Source organism: Acinonyx jubatus, chromosome A2 (assembly GCF_027475565.1).
Source record: "Acinonyx jubatus isolate Ajub_Pintada_27869175 chromosome A2, VMU_Ajub_asm_v1.0, whole genome shotgun sequence".
NCBI lineage: Eukaryota > Metazoa > Chordata > Mammalia > Carnivora > Felidae > Acinonyx > Acinonyx jubatus.
The window spans coordinates 19,601,667-19,622,435 of NC_069383.1; the positions used below are offsets into that span (position 1 = coordinate 19,601,667).

General features: G+C 39.7%; 1 protein-coding gene and 1 pseudogene across 1 annotated transcript in view; one reads left to right on the plus strand and one right to left on the minus strand.

Moving 5' to 3' along the window:
• The window catches only part of EXOC4 (exocyst complex component 4), a 743,049-nt gene that overhangs the window by 319,073 nt on the left and 403,207 nt on the right, over nt 1-20,769 (minus strand). The gene's annotated exons all lie outside the window — the stretch shown is intronic.
• LOC128315006 (ATP synthase F(0) complex subunit C2, mitochondrial-like) lies at nt 2,414-17,697 on the plus strand (annotated as a pseudogene).

The window sequence follows — 20,769 nt, forward strand, 5'->3', positions numbered from 1 at the left end:
TGGAAATTTTAAGTTTCCCAAATGTAGGGGAGGGACCCTATACACTTAACACCTTCAACAGTGGCGACACCACTCATCTAATATAGATTTCCTGGCTGTATGTGTGTTAAGTCTGTATGTATATTTTGTTCTTCAGAAGGCCACATTTCATCCACTCATTGCATACATATGAGCACCTGCTATATACTGAGCCCTATGTTGGGCCTGGGTTTACAAGAACACTGTTCTGACACAAGGAACTCCTAACATAGCAGAAAGATAGATATATGAGTGTTGTATTATAATAAAATTATACAGATCTATGGGGGGGGGAGAAGATCGTGGAGAGCTTTAGATTGGGGGTATGGGGAGAAAGGGGGACACACACAGAACACTCACAGTTTTGTTGGGCCTTGATGAGTAAAACAGACTAAAAGGGAGAAAACTTCTACAACTGAATGAGAGACGTATATCAACTAAAGAGTTGATAAATGAATAATGCTAATTTAAAAGGAGATTATTCCTATCACTTGTAAAATTATAATGCTCACTTAATTTTCAAAAGTTCTTTTACCAGTTATTAACCTTGAATTACACAGAAAAGGGCAATTTTACTTATTTCATTCTTTGGCATGAGCCATCTGAAAGGTTACATAAAAAAAGTAGTGAAGCTTTCAGAAATTCTAACAATGCATCTTTTTCTGGATTGATCTTTTCTTTTTTTTCCTTCTTTTCTCTCTTTCTTTCTCTTTCTCTCTTCTCTCCTCTCTCTCTTTTACTCTTTCTTTCTTTCTTTCTTTCTTTCTTTCTTTCTTTCTTTCTTTCTTTCTCTCTCTCTCTCTTTCTTTCTACAGCTAAATCTGAATCTATGGAAAATATCAAATACAATTACTTGCTATCAAAACAAAAAAAAACCTTAAAATGAACTTAAAAATAGTTTATTGTTTCTTTATTTATATCTGAGTCAAAGGAACATAGAGCTGGTGTGAAATATTGCCAAATAAAGAAAGCTACTTTTAAAGAACATTTTCTAAAACTAATGTAAAAAAAATCAACTCTTTAATTACACGAAAATACTCTAGAAGAAAGCTCCAATCCCAAGGTATTTTTCTTTGTATATCTCGTGGCAGGAGACCAGATCTTTATTAAAAATCACTTTAAATCTTCAAGTCTAACAGTTAAGGTCAGATGTGCAAAATGCATCCTGCCAAGATGATCAGGGAGCACTTTGCTCTCAGATCCTTCCAAAGCAGCGCTCTCCTCTCTCCAAATTTTCCAAGTGCACGTGTATAAATAGGTTGTGCTCACAGAAGAGTGAATACACACAGGTACTCCCACTCTAACAAGCCCTTGCAATCCCTGGTTAAGTTTGTTCTTTCTACCATACTGAAAGCCTCTGGAAGGTAGAGTCCCATGGCAACTTTTTCATGGCTCTGTCCCCAGCACTTAGCAGTGCTCTGCACACAGGAAGTATTCAAGAAATATTTGCTGAGTGAATTGCTGAATGAATGGAATGCTTCTAGAAAAAGAATATTGGCTAAGTATCAATACTAGGACAAGCCTCTCTGAAGGTAGCAGTCTAACATATAGTCTTTGAGAACTTGCCTATAATATTTTTAAGAAGAAAAAACTTATTTTTTAAAATGCATATTTATTTATTTTGAGAGAGAGAGAGAGTGGGCGCACGAGCGTGAGAGGGATAGGGGCAGAAAGAGAAGGAGAGGGAGAATCCCAAGCAGGCTCTGTGCTGACAGCACAGAGCCTGATGCGGGACTCCATATCACAAACTGTGAGATCACAACCTAAGCTGTAATCAAGAGTTTGATGCTCAAACGACTGAGCCAGCCAGGAGCCCCAAGAAGAAAAAAAGCTCTTGATTGGGATATACTTTCTATGTAACTCAAGGCAAAGCTATTTGCTTGAATGACTGTGCATCACCTATAAATAGTGCTCCCCATTTGAAAAGAAATAATATGGCTCTTGGACAACAACTTTCCTATAGAGAAATACGCTTTCTACAGTAAGACTAAGTTTCCACAAGAAGTAGCCTGCCTAGTTTGTGTCTGTACCACAAATAGCTCTTCCTCCCCAAGTAAGATAATTCAAGGCCCTAGCATTCTAGCATCATCGTCCCCCACCCCCCAGACCCAAATGCCCCTGAAAGTGAAGAGAAGACAAACAAGCAATGTCTGGTGAAATAACACACAAAATGCAGAAGAAGGTACCATGTTTGAATTTACCACAATTAGGACAGAAAGTCCCTAAGAAGTAGGAATTCAGAGAAAAATAAAAAAGAAGAGCAAGGATAGGCCAAAAAAAAAATTTCAAGTCCCTAAATTCACTCCAAGTACAGGGGCCTTTATGTTTCAGATTCTAAATTACTCTTACTTTTAATCTCTAACCTGGGATCTCTCCCATTTGTTGAACTCCCAATATGACCACCCCCCTTCCCCAATCATTGGAAACCATTAAAGACTCTAATGGCTACTTCAGGGCCAACGGGGAACGAGTCACAGACAGATCCATTTTTGTAGTCTACAGTCAGGTAAAGAAAGGCCATTTCCAATCGGGAGTGTTCAGTGGCGGCAGCCAGAGATAAGAGAACAGTGAGACCCCTGAAATCCCCAAGTAACTGGCTTGGCAGCCCAAAGCCTAGAATGCTCAGTGCAAGGCTACCCACAATTGGCGTTCTGTCCTCTAGCTCTCCCCTATTTACTCAAGCCACCAAGAACCAGTGGCTCTTTTGAGGATTTTGAGAAAGGCCAAATATGGAGGAAAAAAACATTAACTGAAATCAGGCTTATACAAAAAGTTTTTTGGAGATCAACAGATACAACCTACCCCATTACATAGAAGAGAAAAATGAGGCCCAAAGATGGATGTCTTTCTCAAACTCATATAGCGACAGAGGAGAGACATATAAAAACATCCAAGGTGATCTACACATCAGCATGCTTTCAGCAGCACCAGGAAGAGGATCTATTTTCTCATGTAACAGTAAGTCCCAAAGGTGGTGAGGGCTGCAGGAATGGTAAAATCAAGGCTCTTGTTTCAGCTGGCTGTGATTCTCTTGGTTCTTCACTCCTCTGTAGTCAGCTTGTCTTCCCTTATAATTGCAAAGCAGAGAAAACCTCTCTCCCAACTCTGGAATCCTTCCTTTCAGTCTGATGGGGCCAGAATTTGGACTTCGTCTTCTTCACTAGCTAAGCTTCCTTAAGAGCGCCTAAACTAGCACAGTATTAGAAGTATTCAAGGGCTAGTATAATGGCACCGACTATAGGCGAGCAGACCCCAGGCCGGCAGAGTCTGTGGTCCTCAGACTGCAGGGGGTCTCATCAGTACCTAGTTGAGTCTATTTTCCCTATAAACATCCATGAATTGCTTAATACCATGTACTTCTTTGAGACACTCAAAAGTGATCACATGTATCTTATCTGGGTTTCAGTTTGTGCATTCTTCTTAAAAAATCCATGAAAGTCTCTGCTTTGAGTTTCACTAAATCCATTTCTCTCTCATTTCAGCCTGAACATTGCAATCCAGCTCTACAGGTAGCAAATTGAAATGTTTAGTGGCCCATTGCAGACAGATTGAATCTGAAAAGAATACGGCAATAAGAAAGAAGCAAGGCATCAATATCATACAGTAAAGCTCTCGCCAACGACAGTGATGATGTAGGTGAATGATTGAGCATTTGTTAAACTTCTCCCATTGTGAGAGTAACCTATTATTTTCCTGGTTGTGCAACGAAATGCCTCAATCACCAAAAGAAGAAGTCAGTAAAAAATGATATAGCTTATTTTCTACTGCTGTTGTTCTATGGGGACGGTATGGCATGTCGTACCTCGCTCCCCACCCACCCCCCACCGACTCCACTAAATTTATCCCTGTGCTAAATTTATCCCTGCCCGTCATTCATTTTGTAAAATGTTTGATATCTTGGTGGTGATGGCTTTTCCTTTTCTTCTCCTCCTTCTTTGTTTTTGTTTTTTGCCGTTGATAGAATTAAGCCTGACATAGCTTAACTTTCAGGCTAACATGACATGGTTATCTGATTTAGGATTACTTACAAAAAGGAAAATAAAAAGCACGTGGCAATAGTGTTAAAGCAAAACAAAGAGGAAGTCAGTAGCAACTGCTCTGGAATTCGCTTCTTTGTCTGATTGTACAGTAAACATAGCTGGGGTTACAGAAAGGTCTCATATAGTAGCATTTCATACCTGCAACCACCAGTTTATATCCCAACTGGTTTTCATCTCCAACTCAGCTCGCCTCTCTGAGAAATCCCCACCTACAACATGAGCCACAGCAACTGTACTGCCGCAGGGCTGCGAATGAGAGGGAAGACACAGGAAGGCACCTTACAAGGTCCAATGCAGAGGAGATGAGCATATTCCTGAGGGCCACCCCGATCTGATGTGTGAGCCTCACCATTACCCGTGTGCGGTTGCTACCGTGCTTCTCCCCAAGTGCTATGGACTGAATGCTATGTCCCCCTAAAACTCATGTTGAAGTCCTGAGAAGCCCCAGTGTGATGGTATTTGGAGGTGGGGACCTCCCAAAGTAATGGAGTCATGAAGGTAGAGCCCTCGTGAACGAGGTGAGGGCCATTATGAGTCAGGAGAGAGATGATCTCTCTCCAGCAGGCGAAGACACAGCAAGAGAGCGGCCACCTGCAAATCAAGAAACAGGTCCTCACCAGACACAGATCTGCTGGCACCTTGATCTTGGACTTCCAGCCTCCAGGACTCTGAGAAATAAATTACTGCTGTCGCCCACCTATGGCATTTTTGTTACAGCAGACTCAACTGCCTAAAATAGCACATATTGTGTCCTAGATGCCCTACAACTACCCCACGCACTGTTTTGTTAAATTCACAAGGTCTCCCAGGGCTGATACAAACTTGTCAACGTTCATAGGCAAAGTGCTAAGAATCTAAAGGTCAGTGTTCTTGCTCACCTGCCATTTGATGCTAAGAAAATAATGGTGGCCGATTTACGTGTAGCATGATAACACGTCTGTAATAATAACCACCATTATAATAACAATCCCCTAATACATGTAGCATGTACCGGGGGCTACGTATTGGTCTAAGTGCTTCACTCACAAAAATCCTATCAAGCGGGTTCTATTGCTGTCCCCATTCTACAGATGAAGAAATGGAGAGATTGAGCCCTAAGTCATCTGCCCAAGGTTTCAGAGCCAGGAAGAGAGTGGCACCAAGGCAATCAGGCCTGAGAGCCCCAGCTTCTTTACCCTGACACTAGGATCTCACACCTCCCTGAAAAAGGAAATAGAAAACACATGATGGTAGTGATGGCTGCATCCCGGGAAATCTTAAACACAACGCTAAGCTCACACAGGCAACCAAGAGATGTAATCCTCCAGTACGTAAAGTCTGAGATTCGGCCAAACACATTCTAAACATGACTACGCCCCCTCCCTTGGGCCGGACGTAGTCAAAACCCTAATCTGCTAAGAATGAAGATGATTATCCAGGTAACAACTCTACGTGCTAGGGCAGAGCCCAACAACAAACTGCTGGGGATCATCAGCATGCAACACGTTTCACTGTAGCCGATCAGGAAGTGTGGCTCTGTCTTGCCTCCTTTCTATTTTATGTTTTTCTCTTGACATCACCTCCTGAATTCTGTTCCTTCACAAAATCTATTTCTATAGTATGGCCACCAGAGTCAACCTTGGCGGACGCTGCCTGATTATAATGGGCTGTCCTTTGCTATGACAGACTATGCTATTAAAGAGGCAACTGCTTATCAGAATCACATCCTGAAGATAGAGCCCATTAAGAACCGTCCTGTTGTTACTGAGGGGAAGCAGTCATTTGTGCAACCAAATAGACTAGACACATCACATGTAATTTCTTCTGAAGATAAAGCTAAGGCCAATACTACAAAATGATTGCTTTGAATAAAAGCAACTAAAGGATGAGCAGGCTTACAAGGTTCTAACATTATTAAATGCTGACATTTGGAAAGGTACTCTCATAAAGAGGGTGACCTGGGAGACAGAATAGTAGTGGAACCATTGGGTAAAGGGGTCAGACAGAACAAAGTTTAATTACCACTCCTGGGGCTTACTGGTTGTGCAATATTGAGCAACTTACTGAGACTCAGTTTCTTCACCTTTAAATTGGAAACAGGATAATGTTAGAGGCTGAATGGTCATGGTAGGACTTTTGAGAGAGTATCAAATACTCAGCAGAGTGCCTTCAGTGAAATAGAAACTTCTCTTCCACCAGAATTGAAGCTCCATGATGGCGGACATTCCTGTCTTTGTTCTCCAGAACATAATACATGCTCAATAAATATTTAATGAATAAACACACTGGTTGCTTTTTTCCTTGAGACAACATCAATTCAAGTCAGTTCCTCTTTTTCAGTGACAAAGAAATTCTTATTAGGACTAGATAAGTTACGGAACCCTTTCAATCAGTATGGCCCTATGTAGCCAACTGGAATTGATGTTCTTTCCCAAACTCTATTTTCAACTGAATCTGAGCTTCAAGCTAATCATTCATTTTAGTCTGTAAGTCACTTATGAAGAATTTCTTTTTCCCGTACTGACCACATATTCTACTTTTCTGTCTTCTTTTTCCTATAATTCTTGTAAATCAGGAAAGTCAGCTGCATTCTAATAGAAGAGCTAAGGGTTTTCTAAGTCAGAAGCAGGACTTATCTTGGCTGACAGCTGGGTGGCCCAGGCTCAAAAGTTCTCGAAATCTGAGGGTTTTCATTAGGTTCTATCTTGAGGATTTCAAAAAAGCACTTTACAAATAATATGAACTGTAAAGCACCATGCAAATTTCAAGTACCATTTTTATTATTCCATTATCTAAGTAATTGTCCACTGTCACTTAAGATAAGCAGAATTTCAAAATTCCAAGTCCTTGTATCTGTCAGAAACAAAAATGGTAACATACATTTTTCAGAAATAAGCATTTGAGAGTTGAGGGGGAAAAATGAACAGATTTCTATAATCTAAAATAGGAAATGTAATCGAATTAATTGGTATACCATTGTCAACTCTCTTTTTCTTTGTTTCTACTTAACAAGTGTCTTGTCATTTAAAAAAAATTTTTTTTTTAATGTTTATTTTTGAGAGACAGAGAGAGACAGGGGGCAAGTAGGAGCGGGGCAGAGAGCGAGAGGGAGACACAGAATCCAAAGCAGGCTCCAGACTCTGAGCTGTCAGCACAGAGCCCATTGTGGGGCTTGAACTCAGAAACCGTGAGATCCTGACCTGAGCCGAAGTCGGACGCTTAACCGACTGAGCCACCCAGGCGCCCCATGTTTTTTGTCATTTTCTTAACTAATCACCAGTACAAGTTGATTTCTATCAAAGAACCTGACAATTAATTATATGCTAAATGAGTCCCTTGGCTCCAATTTTGTGTCAGTTTAAGAAAAAAAAAACAGGTAGGAAAAGGCCACTGAGTATGTACACACAAACTAGCGTAAGAACTGATTTGTTTTGTTTTTTACCAGAAATGGAGACAGTGAACACCTGAGATATGAAAGCAGTCCCTCTGTGATGAACTGAATGTTTGTGTCCCCCCCCCCCGCCCCCCGAGAATTTGCACACTGAAGCCCAATGTGATGGTTATTTGGAGGTGGGGTCTTTGGGAGGTAGTTAAACTTAGATAAGGTCATGGTAATGGAGCATCCCGATGGAATCAGGGTTCGTTTACGCAGAGTAAGAGACATCAGTGCGTCCTCTCCACCATGTGAGGACACAGCAAGAAGGTGGGCCACCTGTAAACCAAGGGAACTCACCACCAGAACTCAACCAGGTTGGTACCTTGGTGACCTCGGACTTCCGACGTCCACAACATTGGGAAATAAATTTGTTTCCTAAGCTGCCCAGTCTAGGGACTAAGACACCCCCTTTCATATTCATATGAATTGGGCCTAAGAGTCTAAAGTTGCAGAATCTTCTGTTTGCAATCTCTTTTGAGAAGCGGATTACTCACATAACCCCACATCTCCCCTCAGAGCTGCTGGGGGGGGGGGGGCAGCCCTCCCCAACAGGAATGTTCATGAAAGCTGCTGATGGCTCCAATGGGGAGGCAGGCAGACTTTTCTTCCCCAACCTGAGAAGGAATCAGCAAGGAGTGGAGCTTTCTGTGGTTCTTACTTTGAATTTGGAAAATGTGGCTTCTGTCAGCAAACAAAGAAAAATAATTCAGGCAGGTCTTTGGCAGATAGTCTTTGCGTCCATGTATATTTAGAAAGCTATTTTTTTTCCCTACCCTGTGTTTTGTTTTCTTGTTTTTGAACTTTCTATAGTAAGGAAGCAGCGATTACTGGAGAAACTGTTAAATGATCTCTGATTTCATCCCAACTGCATTGTTCTCAAAATCCCGACCCTCCTTGCCCCTCACGCTGGGCGTAGACGCGGACGTGACTGCGTGGTCCGACACAGTGGCGACAAAAGCCACGTGCAGCTGTGAAGTCAAATGTGGGCAGCCGAAACTGAGATGTGCTCTAAGTGTCAAATACACACCAGGTTTCTAAGATTTAGCATGGAAAGAAGAATGTAAAGTATCTTGTGATTTTTATATTAATTACAGGTGGAAACTGTGGAAAATTAATGAAAGGAAGTCTCATTTCGAATGGAGACCGGCAGGGGGCGCACACAGGAAGAGAAGGACCTTGGGCACAGACTTCACTCTCCCAGCAGGCAGAAGAAAGGCTTTCCTTCTACCCCAGCAACAGCCCAGTCAAGGAGAGACCTTCACAACTTGGCCACCGGAAAAACAAGGATACTTGGCACTCCAATGGGCTTTTTGTTTGTAACAGCCTTCCCAACTCCTCCCTCTTCTCTGTACCCTTCCTTGGTTTTCTGGAATTGCTTCTGGTTTTGACATAGCTTGTCTCCGATTGCAATTCTCTGGTATTCTGAAATAAACCCATTTTTGCTGATAAAAAAACTGGCAGTTTGATTTTTTAAGATTAACAAAATGACATTTTGGATGTGTTGGGTGAAATAAAATATTATTAAATTTATTTCATCTGTTTCTTTACCCTTTTTTCCTAACGTGGCTCATATTATCTCTCTCTTGGAGAGTGCTGATCTGTACACTTAGTAGGCAACCGAAAGCTACGCTCAATGTTGACCTAGGAGTCTGTATAGTTGTATACATGTACACACAAATACAAATATACATATGTGTGTCTATCACCTTTGCAGTAGGCATTTGTAACTGATCAATCAAATTTGTAAATTCTTATAAAGTACATATACTTTATAAATTCTTATAAAGGTACCATGCTGGAAATGGTTTAACTGGATGTTTTCATCATAATAATTTAATTATATTGAGGCTAATGGAACGAATCAAATAAAAAGGTATACACATGTGTAATTTTTCACATAGAAATCTGCATGCATCATGCATACATCCACAGGATGGTCATCAAGTGACGATTCAAATTGGATGGGAGGGAAGTCCATTAACACGTTATCAGAAAGGCCAAGTGAATACTATACTTTTGTCTTTAAAAAAAACTTGAATCACTTTTAAAGCTATAAATGCAGCGGAACTTCTACCTAAATGCGGTCTGGTAGAAAATATAGTTTAATACACAAATACAGCACATGAGCAATTGGCACAGCAAAGCCCCAGTGGAAGCAAGCTCTTTAACAGTGCCTAAAATGATCTGATTGTTAGCTTCTGATCTGGTTGATCTTGTTTAATTGTGTTAATATTCAATTTCATTAAAATCTTTAAGGTAATACTATGCTTCAACTCAGCTCCAATTCAGATGATCCTTTCAGAGATTGTGAATTATGCAGTCCTATTATATTCTGCTCAGGTCTTTTGGAGGATAAGAGTTATGCGAATAATGGAAATTTTCTGAAGTTTAGGACTATATTTTAATTTTAATTACTCAGAAGAATTCGATGAATTAAGAATTCGGCAAATTAAGACTTGCTAGGTATTTTTAACCCTTTGATGGAATACCACTTGCCAATTTAACATACTGTTTATTTTCATTGATACCCATCTCTGCATTTTATTCACAAACTCCCTGCCTATCCTGTTTCTTTCACCAAGTAAGAATATGCTATAATATAATTGCTGTTTTTTAAAAAAATTTTTCAATATTTATTTTTGAAGGGGAAGAGAGTGCGTGCGCCTGACTGCGAGCATCAGAGGAGGGGGCTAGGGGTGGGCAAAGAGAGACACAGAATCGTAAGCATGCTCCAGGCTCTGAACTGTTAGCACAGAGCCCAGCAAGGGGCTCAAACCCATGAACCGTGAGATTATGACCGGAGCCAAAGTCGAAAGCTCAACCAACTGAGTCACTCAGGTGGCCCAGATAATTGCTATTTTTTGAAAAAAAATACGATAATGTAAACATCCAAATAAAAGTCGTTCAAAATACTTGCCTATGGATGTTAGATATTAACCTCAGAGGTACTGACACTGTTAAAACTATTCTACTTCAGAAACTGCCTTTAAAAATGAAATGGTGGTGTGCCTGGGTGGTTCAGTCAGTACAGCATCGAACTTGGCTGAGGACAAGATCTCATGGTTCATGTGTTCGAGCCCCACGCTGGGCTTTGTGCTGACAGCTCAGAGCCTGCTTCGGATTCTGTCTCCCTCTCTTTCTGCCCCTCCCGTGCATGTACTCTCTCTCTCTCAAAAATAAACATTAAAAAAAAGTGAAGTTGTTACATATCTTTGTCTATTACAGATTTTTTGGATCATTTAAAATGATTTAAACCTCTAATGAATATAAAAGTGAACAAATTAGGTACTTTCATTTGGCGTTATAAAAATATGTGTGCATGTGTACACATACACATAGACTATATGTAAGTATATATAACATATATGAAGATATATAAAGCAATTGTACTTACCCTTTGGGTCCTTACATTTTCTGTAAGGTAATTCCAAAGGAAGATTAAAAAAAAATGTTTAGGGGCACCGGGGAGGCTCAGTTGGTTAAATGTCCAGCTCTTGGTTTCAGCGCAGGGCACGTGGGAGGCTCAGTTGGTTAAGGGTCCAGCTCTTGGTTTCAGCTCATTTGTGAGTTCAAGACTCACATCCATCTCTGCGCTGATGGTGCGGAGCCCCCTTGGGATTCTCTCCCTCTCTCTCTGCCCTTCCTGCTCTCTCTCTCTATCAAAATAAATACATAAACTTAAAAAGAAATGTTTGGAGCAAGGGTGGCTTTTTTTTTTTTTTTTTAGAGAGAGAGAGAGAGAGAGAGAGAGAGCACATGAGTGCATGCACTGGAAACTGGCAGAGAGAGAGAGACAATCTTAAGCAGGCTCCATGCTGAGCCTGACACAGGGCACGATCCCATGACCTTGAGATCATGACCAGAGCCAAAATTAAGAGTGGAACAGTTAACCTACTGAGTCACCGAGGTGCCCTGGTAGAGTTTTTTATATTAAAAAAATAATCTAAGGAGTTTCATGGATAAAATTCAATTAGATGATCAGATCTGGAATATTTACTAAAAAAAAAAAAAAAATCAGTCCTATGATCTTTCTTTCTTTCTCTTTTTTTAAAATATTTTTGAGAAAGCGCAAGCAGGGTAGGGGCAGAGAGAGGGGCACAGAGGATCCAAAGTGGGCTCCACACTTACAGCAGTGAGACTGATGTGGGGCTTGAACTCACAACCGTGAGATTATACCTGAGCCGAAGTCCAATACTCAACCAACTAAGCCACCCAGGTACCCTTCACGTCATCTAAAAAATCAGCTGCAGACATATTTACTTTACTTTCTTTCACACTCCTAGGTTATAATCAGAATTATAGTCATAGTCCACTTCCTTTTAAGTAAATATAGACAGTGAGCTGTGCAAGATCATTAAGCTTGAAAATGGTGGAGCCTGTTGTCCCTGGTCACACTGCTTCCACACTAATTCACAGCTGGAGCTCCCCTTTCCTTTTCAAATTCAAATAGGCCAGGTATTCTCATTCTCAAAGTCACAATATTTATTTTGTGTGGATGTTTTTTTTCCAGACTACATTTAACCAAATTAAGTTACTTAGTCCCTGGAGGAAACTATAAAAACTCAATTGTCCCTTCTACCATCACGAATTCCATATAGTGATGGCAGTAATAGTCCCTTATACTGATTACACTGGACACTAATGGGTTCTTTTCTCTTTACAACTAGTGTTGTGGATTCTCTCCCCAAAACCACAATCTCTATTATCTTTTGGAGATTTCCTTCTGAAATCACAACTACCTCTAACTGCCCTCTTGTAATTAAACTTTAATTCATGTTAAGCCTAGGATTTGAATTTGATCAGTTGAATTTTCTTAAAACAGATACTATCAAGATGATATTTAATAGCAGAGAAGAACTCTGGTTTTTTCCCTTTATTAACAAATAAACTACAACATAGAGTGGTCCCTGCAATGTTCCTTGGACCACATTGGATAACTAAGTCTCCATATAAAAAACAATTACCAAGCCAACCTACTTCAGGAAATAAAACATAAATTCAGTAAAATAAATGAATGTGGATTGTCCATGGTTATTTGTTGTAATATTATCTGGCATATACATGTTGACTAGGACCTATTAGCAAAACAATAGACTTACAGGCTCAAAATCACAAATTCCAAGGTTGGGTATTTTAACATGTGTCTTCCCCAGAAAACCTCTTTATTAATGAATAAATGGAAATGATTTCCTGCACTTTTGGAATTTGCAAAACTCAGAGAGTAAATCAGAGACAAATCCAGGAAAAGAGTAGTCCACAACCAGTATCTTTCAATTTCTTTTGTTCACACACAAAGTCAAGATGACTTTGATATAAAGAACTTGAATCAACATCATACAGAATTCATTTAGTGCAGCTTCTCTAAACTGTATCTTTAAAAAAAAAAATAGTCTCTCAAGAGAAGAGTAAATTTAAAGATGGGGTTAACACGTAACTTCGTAAAATACTCTATGTTATATGAATCTTTCTGGCACTCTGCACTTCAGTACATTATAGTTCAGAAAAGTCCTGGAGTTTAAAAAAAAAAACAACCCCCTTCCCCCCCCAAAAAAAAAACTACTAGATTTTATTTAAGCAAGGGTTTCCCCCCGATAAGTTCTGTCTTGTCCCTTATAGGCCATGACTCCAGCTACGTTTCCTGGGGCACTAGTGTCTTTTGGAACAGTTTGGCAAATGCTGTTTTATTGAAAAGTATATAGGATTGAAAGACAAATGATTACAGTGTCAGACTAAATTTAAGGAACCTTCTATATGACTCTAACAAGCTTTTTAGTTACTCTGGAACTCAGTTTTCCTAAAAATAAGAGTCACAATATGTATCTCACAACTATAACAAAAAATCAATTGCTCTAGTACGTTCTCCATTACAACAGCAAGTAATAAACTTTATTCATTAAGCCAAAATCAAACATTTAGAGAATGTGCAATACTTTAGACTCTGCTGGAGCACCTACAGATGGTCCTTACATCTCACAGTAGTAAAGAAGACACACGTTCAGATAAATCTCTACAGGAAGTGACGCACCTAATCACTGATTCAGCATAAAAAGGGTCAGGCAGGCAAAACTCTACTGAGGAGTGGATCTGAAGGCTGATCATAGATTTGCACGAGGGGCTAAGGCAAAGGGCATCCCAAAGACACAGAGGAGTTTAAGAATATGAATCTCTGAACAGTCTAAATGTAAATATAACCCTCTGTAAATATAGTTCACACTGGCCTCTTTAGTGTGTGTTAAGATTTCACCCTTGCAAACATTTGCATCATATCGTGTGGCTCTAAAAAGGTGAATGTTGATACTAATTAACAGTAACAGTACTTTTCAAAAGCAACCTCAAGGTTACTGCATACCTTTATAAGAAATAATATATTCATGGCATCGTACTGGTAAAACACATGCCTACTCTTATTGACTAAGTTATTATCATGACCCTATTTTTAATTTGCATATTATAGACACAGGACACGCACAAATAAATTAACCATCGGCCTCCAAACTTTAACATTCTATGCAAAATCTAAATACATGGCCTTAAAAACCATTAAGAGAGAAAAACAATAGCCAACATACTTGATGTAAACAAAAAACCAAGACATTAGATCCTGGTACAGAGTAACATGCCCACTAATTGTTGGTAGCTCTTTTCACGAGTTGAAGAGATATATAATGTATAGTGCTAAAAAATAAAGTTGTACGATACCCCTACACATTGTCTTTCATATTAGTAGCTTCAACTCAAAAATGAAATCACTACTTAAAACTATACACACTGAATAAAAAAAAATAGCCAAAGGCATTCTTTTCCTGAAAAGGCACAAATACACAGAGCACAGGAGAAAAAAATAAAATCAAAGGCCACAAACATAAAATCAACTTCATCCCCTTTTTTCCTAGAGCATTTGAACTCTTTTTAATGAAGCATTCGACTTATTTGCATTTTTCTTTGTTCTTAAACCTGAACACATATATGCAGTTTAGCATAGCACGTTTATAAAACAACTAATTTCCATTGTATGGTAGTGCTGGTTATGTTAGGGGAAAAGAACGTGGGCTCCCGAGTTACACGCCTCTGGGTTTTAAAACCCATGCTGTAGAACTAACTAGATGCATGACCTTGTGTAAGATTTTGTAACCTTCGGTGCTTTATGAAAAAAATTATGCAAATAATAGTATTTACCTCACAGAAAAACTGTAGCAGTTAAGTAAGATAATCTGTGAAGGTGCCTTCCACTTCTGTAGCATTAACATAAGCCATCATCTCCCTATTTTACTTCGCTTGTTTCTATGAATGAGAACAGAGATAAAGAGTAACAGAAAAGATAAGGAAGAAGACTAACCAGTCTAGGGAAAGGACCATCTCTTTATCATTCAGCCCTAAGAGAACACTAGAATTACCTTGGGAGCTTTCAAATACTAGCTTCTCAGGTCCCAGTCTTTAACCTGTAGTGTCTGAATCATTAGGGATGGGGCCCGGAGGTACTAATTCTCATGCAGCCAAGTACAGGCCAGTCAGTGCTTAGAATGTTTCCTAAAGCAATTAACACACAAAGTTGGTGCTCAGTGAATGTTTATTAAATGTATATATTGCATAGGGTCGACTGACTGGACCATTTGTGACACGACTTAAAAAGAAAAAAAGGAATCCAGTAATTATGCCCTAGGCATGGGACACCAACAAGATTTTCTGCCTTCAGATTTGAAAACATGCAAACAAGTAAGTTAAAATATAACCGTAATAAATATAATAGAAACACAGTAAAAAGGAGAGGGGGATTAATGTGCTGTTCAAAAGCAGTTAATTTCAAGAAATCAGTAAATTATGTCACTTCAATGTCAACTACAACAATAAAAACCCCAAGAGATTATAAAGAAAAAAAAAAGACCAAAATGTAAGGGGGACTATTAATTTGTTTTACATTTATAATGTCATGCTTAAATGATCCATAATCAGTACTATATTTTGCTTTTTAATGACCTGAGAAACAGCACAGATAATCTCTGAAATGTGGAGAATACACCAACCATATGTTAATCTTCATATAAGACAGTATTATTTCAAGTGATCCTTACTACAGTCATATTTCACTATAATAAATGAATCTGGACAGGCCTTTGGCTTTTACTATAACAGGATGTGATGCACAACATTAGTTGCTCAGATAAGCGTAATTCAGAACTTCTAGAATTGCATGTCAATTCTAGACATGGGGGAAGGGGGAGAGAGAGCAGGCTTCATGCCCAGAACAGAGCCTGATGCAGGGCTTGATCTGACCTGAGGCGAAATCAAGAGTCCAACGCTTAACCAACCGAGCCATCCAGGCACCCCTGCATGTCAAACTTTTAAAATGAGTAGACATTTAATGGACATCAGTCACTGTTAGTTTAACAAGGATCAACAATGACTTAAGCTGTCAATGGTTTGGTTTTGACCCAGACATTAAATAATGGCAACAACAGTAAGTTTTTCAAGACTGATAGGTTAGTTGAAAAGAGGCTCAACTCTTTGAGGGTAAAACATTGGCTCTTGCTATCCATAAAGTGTACTTTTTTAACTAAAAATAAATAAAAAGAGAATATATTGTCAACTGCTTCTCTTTGCAAATACTATTGGACCAGAGACAGGCAAGGTGGAATCAGACCCAGATCTATTCCTTCTGGTTGCAAGGAAGAGAAGTGAAAATAATATTCAAAGTCTTGAAATAAGTCTTGTGTTCTCACCTGAGCATTTACAATGACTCTCAAAATTGAACACATTATCAGGATCACCTGTAAGGATTTGCAACAAAGCAAAATCCCGGGCCTGACCTCTAGTGTTTCGGATTCCACGGGTCTGGGTGGGACTGAGAGTTTGCATTTCTAACAACTTCCCAAGAGATGAGACGGCACTGGTACAGGGGTCACCCTCTCAGGACCACTCCCCTTTTCTCTTCAGCCTTGAGCCATGCTACACAATCTGGCCACACCTACTGAAACTTTGCTCGAAAATAATTTCTTCTCTAAAGTCTTAGTGTTTTGCTATCCTGCTTCTCCCTTCCTCTAATAGACGCCCCCCCCCCCACCTTTTTTTAATAGCCTTTCTTTTTTGGAGGCTACTGAGACCGAGTTGAGTATGGCCATCTTTCTTTCTATCCTCAGTGTGCGGACACAGGCAGAATTACACACAGTTTTACTGATTTCAGTGCATATGACCATCAAGAGAGCAACTTCTGGAATCAGATCAGACTGCCTGGGTTTGAACCAGGGTTCCATGACTTCCTTATTGTGTAATGAGGGGTATGTAACTCAAAGTCCCTGAACCTCGATTTCCCCTTCCAAAACAACAAAGATATCAAGAGAGCATACCGCATAAGGCCGCTTGGGCAAAGTAAAAATAATGCCTATAATGTGGTCAGCGCATCGTCTGACACGAAGCAAATGCTTAATAAATGTGATTAAGTCATTGACAATATTAAGAAACACTGATTTTTAAGAAAGAGAGATGACCAGGGGCTGCTGGAAAACGCTTGAAGGGTGTTAGGAAGAGCTATCCGAAGAGGATCCCCCTCCGCCCCGTCTTCTCTGCACTGGGAACTACTCTCCGGCCAAAGCCCCTCAGTGCAAAGTTAGTCTCCGTCCCTTCTTGGTCAGGAGCACCTCTCAGCTGCTGAGCCCATCACTGTCTGCAGTGTCGCTAAAACCACTGGAGACACTGACAGATGGATCCTTGGCAGCTTGGCAGTCCCACACCCCCTGACCTCACGTATTCCCAGCCGCAGCTTCCGAACCAGCGCCATTTCAAGGGACAGGACACAGCAGCCAAGTGCACTGGGGCTAGGGCTGCCACGGTAGGGGTGGCTGGCTCCAGGGCTGGAACTGGGACTGTGTTTGGGAGCCTCATCATTGGTTATGCCAGGAACCCCTCTCTGAAGCAACAGCTCTTCCCCTACGTCATCTGGGCTTTGCCCTCCCGGAGGCCACGGGACTCGTTTGCATGACGGGGGCCTTTCTCATGCTCTTCTCCATGTGACAGAGCTGTCTCCACTTCCCATAGGTCTTTCCCCAGTGTCTCATCTGCCCTGTGTGTTCCTTTTGGAATACCTCCCTCCCACTGCCAGGCAGCCTGGGGAAAATTCTTGACTCAGGGTTTGACAGAGGGAAGACAAATAAATACTGTGTTAATAAGGGAAAAAAAAAAAAAGATTTTTATAACGTTTGGCTTTCAGATGAATTTTAAAAAGTGATTCTTCTCCCCTTCAAGAAAATCAGGAATAAAAATCTTTATTACTTCAAAGCTGTCATGACTGGGCAGGTATGTGAAGACTGGGGCCATGAGATTGCTCAGTTTCCCTTACTTTGTATGTGTTGAGAGTTGAGAGATGGGAGGGGAACTGGATGAACACTCAAGGAAGAAGCCGAAAATGGTCAGGGAAAGGACTTTCAGCATGGTTCCACGCAATCGCTCCACTGTGAGGATTACTTACCAAGATACAGCTGGAGGAGTAGGCTGCTTTGCTTGGAGATCAAAACAGTTTCAGGAATGGATTTCTTAATCCATCCAGCAATAAATGTGGGGATGAGAAAGACTGGACTGCATATGGAAGACACTATAAAGATGACTAGTAACAAAGAGAAATCTAACAAGAATGGTAATCAATAGTATCATAATAAAAATATGTAAGGAAAGAGGGCATTTCAACGATTTCAGACCATACACAGAATACTGCAAATGTCTGCCTGACAGAGGAGACACCATTATTTAATCCCAGAATAACGGGCACCCTTTGGTTTCTCAAGTACTCAGAATGTAGCATAAATGTCAAAACTTTCACCCAGGAACCAACGAACCATCTCCTGACAAAGAAAAATGGGCCTGGACCATGGGGCTATGTCTTCAGAAGTGTTTCAAATGACAGACAAGCTAAATTATGTTTGAAGGTTTTCTTTTTCTAAGGCAGACAAACTATGTTTTTACTAATACTGAAAGATAATTTACTTGTTTAAAAAAATATATTCAGGCCATGTTCTTCCAGTTGCAGAGCTTCCCATATCACTTATAACAGAGAATACTAATGACTAATAAAATTGGGCACCATTTCTTTTCTTATCCATCCCAAAGGAGCAATAATCACCACTATACTGTCATTTCAAATGTAAAGTGAAATCACTAATCCACTGGGACTCAGAGTAGAAAGCTTCAAGGTATTGTTTTATTGGTGCCATTTTTTTCAAGACATATTTTCATTTTGTGGAAGACTTCATTCCAGTTAATTAAACGCTGTGTTGATCAAAGGAAAAATGCATGTAGATATGTACACCATATAATGCCTATTCTATACACTGTGTGCCAACACACAGAATTTGATTTTCAGCTGGCTTCCCAAAAAGGCCAGCTCTTTTGGAGTTAATCATGCTAATATAATTTACTACTTTTTTCTGGGCTTTGGTGAAGAGCCCTATAAAATTACACAATGACCTCAGGACATTTCTATTTGCATTATGGGGTGTCTCAATCATGATTCTAAGTCTGAGTTCAATGGCATATAAAGCAATGCTAAAGAGTTCTACTCTAGACCAACTACTTTAAGAGTGCTTCAAGGCAAACATGTCCTCTAAGCCTACTGTTAAAAATAAATTTTACATATGCCTGTATACACACATCGTTTCCTAGATTCATACACTAGTATTTTAAGATTTGATGCAAATATTTATGCCAAACAAATACCTTTATCCAGTAGGTGCTTTCTTTAAGTTACATTTCCCGGCAACTGATTAGTAATAGGTAAGCTAAAATATAATGAACAATTGCTTGAATTTATTTTAAGGCCAGATTAAAGAACTAACTAGTTTGGAGAAAGGTTAGTACTTGTATTAATAATCAGGTCATGAGGTGTGGGGAACACAGGTTCTAAGAGGCACTAGAGAGGGGCAAATACCATTGTAGAAATTTAGAATCAAAACATATGAAACAATAAGGTTACTAGAGAAAGCCAAACATTAAACTTAGTAACGTTAACTTTGTACCAGATATTAAACTTAGTAATAATTCTTTGCTTACAGACTTATCAAAACTGTGGTAACCCCGTCAAATCTTTGCTTGTACTAACTGATTAGGTGGAAATCACACTCTGCTGATGGTACACTGCTGGGCATAAAAATGAGACCAAGGAACTGTCACCATCACTGAGTTCATCTAGTCCACATATAATAAAGTCCCTGTTGATGGGGTCAGACTAGAGACCTTGTTCTACAGCTAAGTGGACCCACGGCAGCTGATTCGAAGGCTGGCTAGAAGCCAAGATCATATGCTTACTCATATAAAGCTAAAAATTGAAATGAGGTAGAGAAAAAAGCAATTGAAGCATCATGATGTAGAAGTCCAATTTTTAAAAGAATCCAAATTGTGAGAACATAAAACCACAGTAGGGAAGGCAAACATGAAAGTCAGCTGAATCATTTACTGGAAGATGAGTATTTGTGGGCCAGCTATCATTCAGATTCTATTTTCTTCCTCTACTCAGCTTTATAATGTTTACTACCATTCCTGTGATTCCCCTGTATTTTTTAAATAACTCCCAAGTACATCACATACTTGCCATAACACTTGGCAATAATCTGAAGGAGTCTCTATTTGCAAAGAAAAGATCCAACTAAAAGATTGAGCAAAAGTTTTGCCAAAGGGTTTAAAAATCAAGTTAAATCTCCAAGTAGGCTGTCTTCCCATAACTCATGCTTCTCCATTTGACCAAATTACCATTGGAAAGAAGAAAATGGCGTTAATGGCCTCGGAACCAGTATTCTTAACAATTTAAAAATCAGTGAGTATTTTGCTTCTCACCTGCCTTTCTCTAGTCCCACCCACGCACATCCCCCTCTTTCCCATTCATTCTTACTTACAAGGACTTCATTTATGGTTGACAAATCACAGTGACTGACAGGTGTTTGAGTAATGAAAAATAGTCACCTTCATCAAAATGGGGCACGGTATTTATTATAAATATTCAGAAAGATCAGAGGATTTTTAAGAGTATAAAGATGTTTCAGTGGTATCACTAACGATATAGAAGTCCAAATTCTACCTTGTTCATTATCAAACAACACCTTCCATTCATAAACAATTCCTAGACTTCAGCCATAAGGTTCCGAATCTCCTATTTTACTTCCTCCCCTCCACCAGTTCATCAACCCCCACTTGCCAAGGCTCAAAAATGTCTCGGTCAGGTAGAACTGATTTCATGCCAGATCTACTTTGATCTTTCTTCTATGTGTTTAACTATTTACTTAACCCAAAAGGTAAACAGTGAATAGGGAAAGGGTTAAC